Source organism: Mesoplodon mirus (genome assembly GCF_964341445.2).
Source record: "Mesoplodon mirus genome assembly, chromosome: 3".
Classification (NCBI taxonomy): domain Eukaryota; kingdom Metazoa; phylum Chordata; class Mammalia; order Artiodactyla; family Ziphiidae; genus Mesoplodon; species Mesoplodon mirus.
Genome location: NC_138978.1, coordinates 25,823,694 through 25,836,654, shown reverse-complemented (window position 1 = coordinate 25,836,654; position 12,961 = coordinate 25,823,694). Strand labels below are relative to the sequence as shown.

Genomic DNA, 12,961 nt, shown 5'->3' with positions numbered 1-12,961 from the left:
CAGACTGTGGATCATAATAAGTCATCAATAAACAGTAGCATTACTATTTTACCAGGTATATAATACCACCCAGTAAATTGTGGCTGAAATGTGTTAAACCAAGTAGAAGAGCCAGAACTTTAACCCAGGTCATACATACTCTGTGCTCTTCCTATAACTATGTGCCATTCCAACACGGCGCCTCTATTCCTAAGTTTTTGGTGCATGCCCAGTGATTTCTAATACTAGATCACTAAACTTCCTTAGGACAGGGGTCATGTCTTCTACATTTTTGTGACCACATATATACACAAGGTCCTGCTTATTGTGGATAATCAATTAGTATGTATTATTTAAATGATCATGCCATACCTCTGCTAAAATCCTCTCAAGAATTCCCATCCCAGAAAAAAAAATGCAAAGTCTGGGGCTTCCCTGGTGGCGCAGTGGTTGAGAGTGCACCTGCCGATGCAGGGGACACGGATTCATGCCCCGGTCCTGGAGGATCCCACATGCCGCGGAGCGGCTGGGCCCGTGAGCCATGGCCGCTGGGCCTGTGCGTCCAGAGCCTGTGCTCCGCAGCGGGAGAGGCCACAACAGTGAGAGGCCCGCGTACCTCAAAAAAAAAAAAAAAAAAGCAAAGTCTGTAGCATAGCCAACAAGGCACCACGTGAACTGCTCCTCCCACCTGTAACCTCTCTGAATTCAACTCCTAACATTTTTCCGTAGATCATCTTGACCCTGCCATGCTGGCTTACTCAATGTTTCTCAAACACACCAAACACGCTTAACCTTTGCACATGTTGTTCCGCCTGGAATGCTCTTCTCCAGATACCATTCAGGACTCTGCTCAAAAGTCACCTTACCAGAGAGGTTGTTTCTGACCATTCTACTGAAAATATCCACCCCACTTCCCTCACTCTTTGTCCCCTTATCTTGTTTTCCCTGATCCTCATTAAAATCTTATATATTTTATCCCTGATTTGTATACTTTATTATTTGTCCTCTCCCACTAAAATGTAAACTCCACAAGAACAGACATTTCTAATCTACTTTTTTCACTGTTATGTCCCAAAGCACTTAGGACAGGGCCTGGTGAATAGTAGATGATCAATAAATATTTATTAAATTAATAAATGGTAGGTGTATTAGTTGTCTATTGTCATACAACAAATTACCTCCAGAACTTGGTGGCTTAAAACAACAAACATTTATTATCTCAGTTTCTGTGGGTCAAGAATTCGAACATGGCTTAGCTCGGTGCCTTTAGCTCAAGGTCTCTCATGAAGTTGCAGTCAAGTTATCAACCAGGTTTACACTCCTCTCAAAGCTCAACTCTGCCTGAAGAATCTGCTTCCAAGCTCACCTTCATAGTAGTTACTAACAGACACACTTGGTTTCTCACCACGTGGGCCTCTCCATAGACTGCCTGAATGTTCCTAGGTTATAGCAGCTGGTGATCCGAGTGACAGGAAGAGGGCCAGAGAGTGCCCAAGATGAGAGTGCCCAAGACAGAAACCACAGCCTTTTGTAACCCAATCTTGGAAGTGACATCCCACCACTTGTGCTGTATTCTATTCATTAGAAGTTAAGTCACTGGTGGAGCTCCCTGGTGGCCCAGAGGTTAAGAATCCACCTGCCGGGCCTCCCTGGTGGCGCAGTGGTTGAGAGTCCGCCTGCCGATGCAGGGGATGCGGGTTCGTGCCCCGGTCTGGGAGGATCCCATATGCCGCGGAGCGGCTGGGCCCGTGAGCCATGGCCGCTGAGCCTGCGCGTCCGGAGCCTGTGCTCCGCAATGGGAGAGGCCACAACAGTGAGAGGCCCGCGTACGGAAAAAAAAAAAAAAAAAAAAAAAGAATCCACCTGCCAATGCAGGGGACACGGGTTCAAATCCCTGGTCCGGGAAGACCCCACATGCCGCGGAGCAACTAAGCCCATGCACCACAACTACTGAGCCTGCGCTCTAGAGCCCACAAGCCACAACTACTGAGCCCATGTGCCACAACTACTGAAGCCCGTGAGCCTAGAGCCCGTGCTCCGCAACAAGAGAAGCCACCGCAGTGCGAAGCCTGTGCACCGCAACGAAGAGTAGCCCCCACTCGCCACAACTAGAGAAAGCCTGCGGGCGGCAACAAAGACCCAAGGCAGCTAAAAATTAATTAATTAATTAATTAATTTTAAAAAAAAAGAAGTCACTGGGTCCAGGGCACACTCAAAGGGAAGAGATTACACAAAGGCATGAAAACCATGAGGCAGGAATCACTGGAGCCATCTTAAAGGCTGCCTACCACAGTACACATAATAAAAATCTAAAAAAAAAACAAAAACACGATGCCCTTTGGAAACCTGATATATTCTTTAAGATATTTATTTAAATATGATGCTCTGATCATTATGCAATCATTCACCCCAATGCTAGTCTTTTCAATCTTATGAAACACCAAAGGGAGTACATTAACTATTAAACATTTCTTGTTAACCAGTGTTCACTAACAGTCATGTTAGAGATAATACAACTAGCAAAGAGAAGTCAACAAAAATAGCATCTGGAGAAAAGAAATTATTGGATGAATCTTTTTGAGTAGATGACATCAATCTTTTTAAAATATAGACTGGATATTCGTTGTTATTATGTAAATATTGTTAATTTTCTTATGTATGATAATGGTATTGTGACTAACATAGAATAATCTCTTTATTCTTAGGAGACACTTAAGTATTTTAGGAGTAGATTGTCTGCAACTTACTTTCCAAGAAAATATGATACACACACACAGAGGCAATCAGAAGCAGTCAGAATTATAACCAGGTTTTAATCTTAATTATCCTGGAATTCACATTCTCACTACAATTCTACATGTCTATGTTACGTATCTAGCTACGGTACTAAGCAATATCTGTGTTTGGGGGGATGGGGAGGACAATGAAAGACACGATATTGACTCTCTGCCCTCCAGAAGCTGACAACCTTATTGGGAAACACCAGTTTCATGTGCAATATAAAGCAACATGTGACAAATTTGGTATGAAACAAATAAATGCTGCAAGAGTTCAGATGAGGATTCCAATAAACCTTCAGAGAATAAAATATCTCTGAAACATCTTTCTTCCAACAGTTCTCTTATTCTTGGCATCCTTTCCCTTAACTATTTCTCCTTTACTTTATCTACTTGGCAACAACTGACTGATTATTTCCTACTAACAAAATTATCTGGAAACAATCTAAACATAAAGCACATGTTTTGCCTATTTGGAACACAGGATATGATTTTTAAAATAAAATACTATTCACATTTTCACTGGAAAAAAAAACCCACTAAATATACTATGTGGGTTTTCTTGCCTTCAAAATCAATTGTGTTACTTCAAGTGTTGAGGATGCCAGAAAGCTTAAAGATTTAAAAATAACTTCACAAAGAGCTCATTTCCAACACCAGATGGAAAGAAATTACTCTAAAGACACATGTGTGGGAGGACATAATATATACAACATCATATGACACCACGCAAATGGCTTATATAATTATATAATACCATCAAGATTCGCAGAACACTGCAGGTAGTAAGTTAGCAACAGTGTCGATTTTCTGAATCATTAAAAATGATAAAAGGGCAAGAAAGTACAAGTGGGTGGCAGCAATAAAAAAAAGAGCCTTCACTTTAAACTGTCTTCCATGTGTCCCTACTGCATGATGAAACGGCTGGCAGGTAAAATTTGAGGGCTTCAATCCTTAAAGCTCTTGACAGGTCTGCCTGTGTCCATATGGTCAAAACCAGCAGTATAAATGAATTTCAAAAATCTGTACCAAGTATATTATCAAGGTGAAACACTTTTCACTTGAATATATGTAGAATTTCAAACTGGTTCATTGAAATACATGCCTGGGCTTCCCTGGTGGCACAGTGGTTGGGAGTCCACCTGCCAATGTAGGGGACACGGGTTCGATCCCTGGTCCGGGAAGATCCCACGTGCCACGGAGCAAATAAGCCCGTGTGCCACAACTGCTGAGCCTGCACTCTGGAGCCCACGAGCTGCAACTGCTGAGCCCGCACGCCACAGCTGCTGGGGCCCATGTGCCTAGAGCCTGTGCTCCGCAACAAGAGAGGCTGCAGCGGTGAGAGGTCCACACATCACAACAAAGAGTAGCTCCCGCTCACCGCAACTAGGGAGGGCCCGTGTGCAGTGACGAAGGCCCAGCACAGCCAAAAATAAATAAATAAAATAAATAAATTTGAAAAAATAAAAAATAAAAAAAAATTTTTTAAAGATAAGAAGTCTTTATAAAAAAAAAACACGCCTGACATATAAATTAAAATAGCATTTCTTTATAAGATGATGTACTCAAAGACATACTGTTAAGATCCCATTGTGTTAAAATGATTCTAATAGGGTTACTGAATTTATGTAAGCATTAACTAATAGTTAAATAGCAATCATAACTGAACCTTGGCATAGTACTACATATTCATAAATTACCAAAAGTGTACATTTCTGTTACACTTGTTGTGAGTCACAGGCTGAAATTTAACCCATTCAAAATAATCCCATGCTTAAATGTTGTTAAATCACAGAGTTGCTCACTCAGTAACTTTATAATGGTTTAATGCTATCAAAATATAATATTAAAGTGTCTGAGTGAATATTACGTAGAAAGTAACTAAATCTCAGTCTATGTTGGGTCCAGTGTTACAATTCAGCCATATAAAGGGCCTACCAAAAAGTTTATCTGGATTTTTATAGAGGATGGTAGACACAAGGAGCAGGCAGATCGCATTTATAAATCACAATTAACTACAGGAGTATATATTATACCCTATTTAATTTTATCTTATTATTTCCACCTATTTCCAAAAAGAAATTGATGTATTCCTGTCCCTATTAATAGATAATATTATTAGATAATACAGTTGACCCTTGAATAACAGGGGTTTGAACTGCGCAGGTTCATTTATACACAGATTTTTTTCAATAGTAAACACTACCGCACTACACCATCCAAGGTTGGTTGAATCCTCAGACGCAGAACCACATACATGGAAGAACCACATATATGAAGGGCCAACTATAAGTTACACATGGATTTTCAACTGCACGGAGGGTCAGCACCCCTAACCCCTGCATTAAGGGTCAACTATAATCTAGAATTAGCCCGTGCACCTAGAGCCCGTGCTCTGCAATTAGAGAAGCCACCGCAATGAGAAGCCCGTGCACCACAACGAAGAGTAGCCCCCGCTTGCCGCAACTAGAGAAGGCCCGCGCACAGCAACGAAGACCCAGTGCAGCCAAACAATAAATTACTTAAATAAATTTATTAAAAAAATAAATAAATACTAATCTAACCCAGTGTGTACACCAGAGTATTTGTTACACCACACTTTACTGAGCACACCATGAACCCACTCATAAAAAGGACACAAAGTAAGCTACCAGTGGCATACCAACAAACTTAAATAACAAAAATTGACATATATATATTTGGAATCTGGCTCTTCTCTAACTAAAAGCTATTACAAATGCAATGAATCGGCTACCTTCCAATAATTCTAGATTCTCTGCATAAATAAGACCTGTAACTGATCAATTCAGAGGCCTCTGTTAATAGTTTTTAAAAGTTTAATCTTTGGAGCCTTTATTCACAGAAGAAAAGCAAAGTTGTTCATAAGAAAAAAGATGTTAGAATTATTATTGTTTAGCTCACAAATAAAATAAGGTGATTCTACGCTCAAGCAGTTGGGGAAAAAACAAGTCCTTTAGAGGTAGCAATGAATCTGCATTTGAATATACATGTGACCAATCACGAATTTGATGAGACTCTTGGAAAAGTACACTGGCAGCACCTGCACTGACCTGCTTCTTAGATAACAAGGAAACAGATTGTGACCTAAATATACGCTCTTATTGATTTCAGAACCACATTTAGCCCCTGACAGCCACTGATATTCTAAAGTTATAAAATCAGATCACCAATATTAAATTAGATTTGGACATTCAGAAAACAATATAAGCAAGCCCTATAACTCACATCACAAATCACAGACTGCAGATTTTAAATCACAACCTACTGATAAGCATACCAAAGTACCTGCAGAGGATTCAAGAATCCTGTGACTTTTAGGCAACGCTTCTGACAAGCTTAACTCTGAAGCCTTCTTAGGAGCAGGAGGAAGGAAACCAAATAGCATTGTAAGCACACTATCTCCCATAAAATGAATCTGTTTAAAATTAAGACCATAAACTAAGGAATAAAATGGAAGGCTGGCTTTGTAGTTTCCAAAATTTTTAAACTCAAGCTGCATACAAGAAAACATCACACTGGTGAATTTTAAATGTGAGGCACAAACCTGACAAAAGAGAATAACAGGAAAAATACATAGGTTATATCTCAACAAAATGCCACAACCATTTTTTTTCAGAGGAGACAGAAATCTTTTAAAATCATTTGTTAATTTAGATATTAGCTTAGAAATGTTTCTTAAGAGAAAAAGAAAGGATACAAGTACTTCTAAAATGAAAAGAGAAAGATTTGTGTACTATTCTCTTACTATTATATAAAGTATCACATCACGTTATTTTATATATTATATTGAGGATGAGCCTACTTTAAAACATAGGCTTGGGGGTTCCCTGGTGGTCCAGTAGTTAAGCCGCTGAGCTTCCAATGCAGGGGGCGCCGGTTCCATCCCTGGCCAGGGAACTAAGATCCCACATGCCTTGAGGCGCGACCAAAAAATAAAATTAAATAAAACATAGGCTTGTTTACCATATCTAATACTTGGATACAATAAATATGATTTGAGTGTTTAACCAACATTAAGGACACGTTGACCCTTAGACCACCAAGAAAGAGAAGAGATGTAGAACGCAAGCAGAAATCCACCTAAAATGTCAAACTTTCTTCTATTAGTTTAGTCTATTTGTTGACAGCCAGAGTTTCCAAGTGTTAAACTTGTCAACTCGTAGAGTTCTTAGCTCTGAGTAGAATGGAAGCCTAAGCGGTTTTCTTAATCTACCATCAGCCATCATCTACCACTAAGGGCTACACACATTGATGGGGCACTTAGGACCTAAATCCTTTTAACTAACACCAGTTAAAATTCAACTGGCTGGGGGCTCCCCTGGTGGCGCAGTGGTTGACAGTCCGCCTGCCGATGCAGGGGACGCGGGTTCGTGCCCCGGTCCGGGAAGATCCCACATGCCGCGGAGCAGCTGGGCCCGTGAGCCATGGCCGCGGAGCCTGCACGTCCGGAGCCTGTACTCCGCAGCGGGAGAGGCCGCAACAGTGAGAGGCCCGCGTACCGCAAAAAAAAAAAAAAAAAAAAAAAAAGAAGAAGAAGAAGCGGTAAACATAAAGATCTCCCTTCTCTGTCCAAAGGCAGGAAATAAATTCTTCTATTAAAAAAAAAAAAAAAATTCAACTGGCTGGCCATTCAAAGAAAACTCATAACAAAATAAAAAATTCCATCAAGGTCCTTTCACATAGGGAAATTTTCCCCACACTTCAAATTACTAATATAGGACATTTTTAAGAGAACTCAAAACTATCAGAAGGAATATATATGACAAGTATAGATGGAACCTCATGGCCAAAGGTACAGAGATGGGAAAGCATGGGTTATTACTGAGCAGTTCTTTTTGGTTGGAAAATACAAGTAATAAAGAGAATAAAGGTAGAAAGGTAGATTGGGACCACATTGTGCAAGGACTTAGCTAAAAGATATTTGGTTATAAAACACTGGTATAAATGTTGGAAGAATTTCGGTGCGGCCTAAAGATCAAAATCATTTATTTGTAAGCCTGAATCCAATTATACAAGGAAAAAAAGTGTAGTTTTGTTACTAGAAGAAAGAGGAATCAGAAGGTTAGCATGCTGCTGCAGGTAAGTTCACTTTTAATAGTGGCAAAGATATACCGCACTCCAGTTTCCCCAGGGATACGAATAACGCCTATCTTTACCTTAATTATAACCTTCCTGTAGAAGGCACTCTGAATTAGCACCTTGATACCAAGGCAATCTGATGTTCAGGCATTATATCAATTATTTTTAATCTGTCATTTATTGAGTGCTTATTGTGTGCCATATATTCTGCTATGTACTCCATATGGATTATATTAATAACACCCCAAGAAACTATTTTATAAAACCAAAATTGGTCAGCTGGCAAAGAACTTATTATGTTTCTTCCAACTTACAGAAAAGGAAAATGAAGAGTACATCAAGTTTCCACAAAAAGTAAGAGTTAATGCTACACAACAAAATTGAGATAAGAATTATATAGATATTTATAATATCTATAGCATATATATAAATATATTTGATTTAAACGGTAAAAAATACTGCCAAGACTGAGATATAGAAAACAATAATGAGCAACAGCACTGGGTACAGTATATATCCTCAAGAGAGTATAAATTCACTATAATAATATCCAAGACAGAGACATAACCATTTCTTGCAATCTTCCCTAAAAACAGAAAGAACAGAATAGCAGCTGTGAAATCACCCAGACTACTAAAAAAAGCTCGGCATCTCTTAAAAAAAAAAAAAAAAAAAAAAAAACTAACTCCTAATCAGCAATACATGCCAAAAAACGGCAAGTCTCCACAGACTAGGCATTTATGGTTGGGTACAGTTAGAGAAACAACAGGATGACAGTCGCTATCATGTGGCCAGAAACCTATCCGTCAGCAATTTGTTTCACGTGAGATCACTTTCTCTCTCAAGAGAATGCCCGTTTCTGGGAAGAAAAAACCTCTTTTGGCAAACCCCCACCAGGACTAACAGCCTGGGGATGCATCTCGGAGGGCGAGCCTAGATCCAGCCTCTCCACAGGTAAAGGCAGCCCAGCAAGCAGGAGGAAATACGTCCAAGCCGACAGATGCGCGAACTGAAAAAGGAGGTCACGACGCTGAGAGAATCTATTTAACCCTTTGGTCCCTGGGACCCGGGAAGACTCAGCGGGAGAGCATGGAGCCCTCGGGTTTGGGGAATTTTTCTTAATGATGTGGGTGTCTATGGCGGGAAGGCCTTAAAGTCCTTGCAGGGCTCCCTCCACCCCTCACATTGCGCCTGACTTCTCCAGACCGCCCAGCTACCTCTTCACCGAGAAACCTCTCTGCGGCTGCACCCCACACCTTCGCCGCCCGAAACCTGCAACTCGCCCCCATCTGGTTTCCTTCCAGGGCTCCTGCCCACTGTACAGTGACTGACAGACCAGACGGTACCGATTTCCCCTCGTCAAAAATGCACCCCGAGCCTAACTTTTAAACGCTCCCCCAGCGCCACCCCCGCCTCTTTCCCCTCAGGCCGGCCGCGTCCCCGGCTCCAGCCCCTCGGCCACCGGCGTGCCGAGGGCGTGCGGAGGCCGTGGAGCGCGCGCCCCCGGCCCGGGCCTGCGGGGGGCTGGAGACAAAGAGGCTTCGGCGCCGCTGCGGCCTCCAGGACCGTCCCCTCGGGGACAGCTCCGAGCCCCCCACCCCAGCTCCGCTCGCGCGCCGCCGCCGCCTAGCCTCACCGCTGGCTCCGGGGCCCGGGCTCCCGTGCCCGCCTCTGCAGCCGCCAGACGAACAATGGCAGAAGGAGGCGCCGGCGTCCGAGGCTCGGCCCTCTGCGGCTCGCTGGCCCGCGGGCTGCTGGCGGGCGGACTGACTGACTGACTAACCCACCGGCGGAGGGAGGGAGCGAGCGAGTGAGGGAGCGAGCAGGCGGCCCCGGCGCGCGCCCTCCCGCCTTCACTCAGCGAAGCGAGGCCCGCCCGGCCCTTAGCCAGCCCGCCCCGCGCGCCCCTCCCCCTCTATTCGCCACAACATTGTAGTAAATTTCTATTGGATGGCGCCGCAGGGAAGTAGTGGGCCGGGCCCGCGGCCCGCCAGCCCATTGGCTGAGGCCAAGTTCTGGCTCCTCTCATTTCCCCCCCTCCCCTAGGCCGGCAAGTAGCAGGGAGGGGAAGGAAAAAGAGGGGAAAAGGCTAGGGGCTGGCCGCGTGTGCGCAGGCGCAGGTCGAACCCGCTCTAGGGTCCGTGCGTTCCCGGACCCTGAGGTACCCACGTGGGGAACGTAGCCAGTGCCCTGGACGAAGGTGACGCCCTTTCCCACCCCACCCACCCCAAGGAGGGCCAGGTAAGGGTCTGAGGTTTGGAAGTTGCTCCCGAGCTACCCACGCTGACTGTCCCCCAAATGGACCTAGTGACCTTGGGTAAGTCATTCAGCTTTTCTGGGCCTCAGTTTCCCCATCGACTAACTTGACGTCTCTAGGCGCCATTCCAACCCTGACATTCGATAAGACTTCACCTCTCCGGGCAGCTGTGTAAGGCCTGAAATGGATGCTGAGTGTTGTGGCCACGCCAAGATTTCAGCTATCTTCTGCATTTACGGGTCTCCTAATTCTGCCCTGGCTGCCTCAAAATCATGAAAACTTAGCTTCCGAAGTCTGGTCTCCAGCTGAACTTAGGGTTGCTCTGACAATTGCCTGATGTGCTGTTATTTCCTTTCATTAGTTTCAGAGGCCCCTTGGACCTTCACACTCCCTGCCAGGCTGGTGTCTGAACAGGCGAGCAGAAAGAAGGCTCTGTTTTAAGCATGGTCCCTATAAGGTAAGATAATTCTGGTATTCCAGTTTTCGAGATGAAGAAACCCAAGCAGAGAGGCTTAGACCTGCCACGATAAGAAGCCAGGCAATCTGACATCGGAGCCTGTATATGACAGCTAAACCATCTCCTCGTATCTAATCACAGCCCCCTCACAACTCAGTTCAGCCTCTAGAAACAGACTACCTGAGTTCAGTTCTGTCTCCCTAATTGTTTGCCCTACTCTGTGCTTGTTTCCAACCCATAAAAGGGGATAATAACAATTCCTACCTCATAAGAGTTATTGTAAAAATTAAATGAGTTAAAATAGATAAAGGGCTGGGACTTCCCTGGTGGCGCAGTGGTTAAGAATCTGCCTGGCCATGCAGGGGACACAGGTTCAAGCCCTGGTCCAGGAAGATTCCCACATGCCGTGGAGCAACTAAGCCCGTGTGCCACAACTACTGAACCTGCTCTCTAGAGCCCATGAGCCACAACTACTGAAGCCCGCGTACCTAGAGCCCGTGCTCCGCAACAAGAGAAGCCACCGCAATGAGAAACCCGCACACCACAACGAAGAGTAGCCCCCGCTCGCCACAACTAGAGAAAAGCCCACGGCAGCAACGAAGACCCAATGCAGCCAAAAATTAATTAATTAATTAAAAAATATACATATGTAAAGGGCTTAGAACAGTGCCTAGCTCACAGTAAGATCTACCTAAGTGTTAATTATTACTGCTATCTGGAGACTAAAATATGAACTGAGAGGTGTGGGGCTCGCTGACATAATAATATATTTGGTAAGCACTCAATTGCCAGCACCGAGCTGAGCACATTACATGGTTATCTGTTTGAAACATCATAAGAGACCCTTGAGGACCACCTGACTACCCTATCTAAAACAGCCTCCACTTACACACCCTTGCCCTGCTTTAATTTTGTTTCATGGCACTTCTACCTGACTTTCTACTATATATTTACTTATTTGTCCCTCTCAATAAATTGCTGCAGTTTAGACTCACTAGACTGCAAGCTCCAGGAGGGCAGGGACTTTGTCCTCTTGCTCATCTCCCAGAACAGTGCACACTCAATAAGTATTTGCTGAACGAGTGAATGAGTTATCCCCATGTTATATATAAGGAAGCTGAGGCTTAGTTAGGTCAGGTGACTTGGCCAAGGTCATTCTGTGTACTAGGGGTGAAGCACCTGTACATATATATTCTTGAATATTCTGGTCCCCTGCCTCAGGTCCTCAGGTTCGGGAGCTCTAGCTCTACCACCTCTGTGCCTCAGAGGCTTCCTTCACCTATCAGACCTGGAAATCTGGTGCCATGAAGGATAAATCCTGAAGATCAATCACAAGACAGCTCACCACTACCATCTCTGTGTTATCCAGCAAATACAGATTCATGAAAACCAATATTCTCTATGCCATGAAGTACTAGGCAATGACACACTGTACTTAAAGAGGCTTCATTGGAGTGTGTAGTATTTAATAATCATCACCCTGAAAAAAAAGTGGGGATCTTAGGCCAGCAGAAAACAGCCAGACATAAGGCAGATGTAAACCACTCAAATGCAGAGTGCCGTGCAACACCACAACAAAACTGTTGACACAGGCTTTAGAATCTTAAAGGTTTCAAATCCAGTCCTGGCTTTTAATTCTTAGCCTGGAGATGAAAGGGCTTTGTAAACTGTAAAGTACTATCCACACATGTTATTAGTTAGGTACACACCATCACCTGTTAGGCTAAGTGCCAGATCCTTGAGCATAGCAGGGCCCAACACATAGTAGGTGGGGAGAGGAAAAGTAATGCCCAATCCAAAGGCAGAGAAACTACCCTCACTCCTGTGCCCATCTGCCCTCTCAGAAGAGGCCTCTGCAAACCAGACATCCGGCCCCAGCTCACCCTGCAGAGGCTGCCATTGAGTACAGGGTAAAGGTCCCAAGCACCATCTCTGAAGCTAATTTCCTAGGAAGAAACTCAGCTCCCTCCCTGCCTGCTGCTCCATGCTCACATCTGGGTGGCGGCTGTGCCATGCACGCTCCAAGCCCCAGGATGGGGTCTCTAGGGGCCACCTCTATCCCGCCTGCCAGCTGAGCCCACCTCTGCCTCCCCCACCACCCCTCCTTTTCCTTCCTAGGGAATACAGGCCCTGCAAGCTGCCTCTCAGCCCCTGGAGCGGTCAAGGGCACTAAGGGAAAAAAACAAAAAAGACAACATGAAAGGGTCCTAATCCTTCCCCATTGCAAACTGAGCTCCAGCAAAAAGCAAACACCAGCTGCACAGAAGAGGGTGAAATTAGATGGTGAAATTAGGTGGTGACCAGGGGGGAAGGCCAGGGAGAGTAGATGGGGCCTCCAATGACCTGGAAAAGATGAGATTGGAAGAAAGCGGGGGTGGGGTGGGGGAACAG

At 44.3% G+C, this 12,961-nt stretch overlaps 1 protein-coding gene across 18 annotated transcripts in view; it reads right to left on the bottom strand.

Annotated features, from left to right (window-relative positions):
- Positions 1–12,961, bottom strand: part of EPB41 (erythrocyte membrane protein band 4.1) — a 204,227-nt gene that overhangs the window by 175,036 nt on the left and 16,230 nt on the right. Inside the window, exon 1 of one of the 18 annotated variants that reach the window (XM_082613577.1) lies at positions 9,493–9,705. The exons of the other annotated variants lie outside the window; for them this stretch is intronic. The gene's annotated coding sequence lies outside the window, so the exon portion shown is untranslated. Of the gene's footprint in view, positions 1–9,492; positions 9,706–12,961 lie in introns of those variants that run through there. 18 annotated transcript variants of the gene reach the window in all.